Source organism: Ursus arctos, chromosome X (genome assembly GCF_023065955.2).
Source record: "Ursus arctos isolate Adak ecotype North America chromosome X, UrsArc2.0, whole genome shotgun sequence".
NCBI lineage: Eukaryota > Metazoa > Chordata > Mammalia > Carnivora > Ursidae > Ursus > Ursus arctos.
In genome coordinates, this window is record NC_079873.1 from 19687848 (window position 1) to 19689631 (window position 1784).

Consider the following 1784-nt stretch of genomic DNA (forward strand, 5'->3'; position numbering starts at 1 on the left):
ATACTATGATAGTGTAAGCATTGAGCTACCTTATTTTGTCTTCTAGGATTGCCATGCCTGAGAGTTTCCATTTTGAAGTGCATGTTAATTTAGTATACATTACTTTCTCTTTATTTGTCCTTTCTGCCAGGGTATTATGTTGATTTTTTTATTTTTACAATTATGCATGTGGTATCCCCTATGGGTTTCATTTCAGGTTAGTACAGGAGGGCTACTGAATATTTGTTATTAAAGGGATCATTGGGTCTGAGATCCAATAACTAATCTAAATAACTAATCCTTAACATAATATGACAATACCATTTCCGTTTCCAAGGTCCCCAGCATATCTGCCTGCAGTCTGACATTAAAGAGTGGCGCATCATTGTCCCTTGGCTTCAAGACTATAAGCAGATTGTTGAACTCTGCCCCAGTCACTATCATTTGTGGCCCCAAATAACAATTTTATCCATTTTCTTTTTTTCCTCCTTTTTTCCTTCCTGGCATCAGCAGAGCCATTGGCGCTACTGCCACTGCCTACAGTGGCACCCGCAGCCCATCATGAGAAAAAATCATCTGCTGAGTTTTACCCATTTTCTTTTTTTTTTTTTTTATTTTTTTATTTTAAAGATTTTATTTATTTATGTGACAGAGAGACAGCCAGCGAGAGAGGGAACACAGCAGGGGGAGTGGGAGAGGAAGAAGCAGGCTCACAGCGGAAGAGCCTGATGTGGGGCTCGATCCCGGATCGCCAGGATCACGCCCTGAGCTGAAGGCAGACGCTTTAACGACTGCGCCACCCAGGCGCCCCTACCCATTTTCTTGATCAGTGCTTACAGTATTGTCATTTTGTTCGTCAGAACATCTGGTGCCCTCTTGGACAAGGACGTACTCAAAAAGTCCAGTGGATCAAATATTACGGCAGTTGTAAAATGAGGCGAACCTCAGTTTCCTTGAGTTTAAAATTTGCCCCTCAGGAGTGTGGAGGCAGGCATTAGCAAGCACTTCCGTTTTGTCTCATGCTGTGCGTAGTGGCATTAAACACCCTTGTAAGAAAATAAGCACTTAGTGCTGTGCACACAATAACAAAAAATAAATATATACTTTGAGCTGGATTCAAATATGAACCTACAGGTCATGTTGTCAACCCAGTGAAAAAGGAAAAAAAAACCTGCATCACCAGTGAATAAACCCGTAATGAATACGCGGGGCTAACCTTCGGCAAGTTTGCAGGGCGGCTGGCATCTGTTTCCAGCGCTTGTATCTTCTTTCTCCCGTGCCCTTTCCTTCCCTCAGCACCTCTTGTGCCGGCAAGCCTAAGGCTCTCAGTCCATGTGGAATCAGCAAGCGTTTTTGAGCTACTTTTTGTTTTTTTAAAGATTTTATTTATTTATTTGTCAGAGACAGAGAGAGTGCGCACATACAAGCAGGGGGAGCAGCAGGGAGAGGGAGAGGGAGAAGCAGACTCTCCGCTGAGCAAGAGCTCGATGTGGGGCTCGATCCCAGGACCCTGGGATCATGACCTGAGCCAAAGGCAGACCCTTAACCGACTGTGCCACCCAGGCACCCCTTGAGCTACTTCTGGTGTTTATCAGGCAATGTGGTAGGCATGAGCAAACCCTTGTCTGATTTGAAGGAATCTCCCTGTCGGAAGGAAAGGGGGCTGATACACTTTTTTTCTCACTATAGGATTTTTTTTAGAGCAGATGGGCTCTTTCTGGCGATCAGAATAATTGTTATCCTGGACAGGCAGATGTGACTGGGAAGGGGCATGAGGGCTCCTGGGGAGGTGGTGATATTGTGTT

At 44.6% G+C, this 1784-nt stretch overlaps 1 non-coding gene across 1 annotated transcript; it reads right to left on the reverse strand.

Moving 5' to 3' along the window:
- Window positions 1-476: 476 nt before the first annotated feature.
- Window positions 477-560, reverse strand: LOC113242288 (small nucleolar RNA SNORD35). Its single transcript, XR_003311856.1, has one exon. It is a non-coding gene; the product is annotated as a small nucleolar RNA SNORD35 (small nucleolar RNA).
- Window positions 561-1784: the final 1224 nt, after the last annotated feature.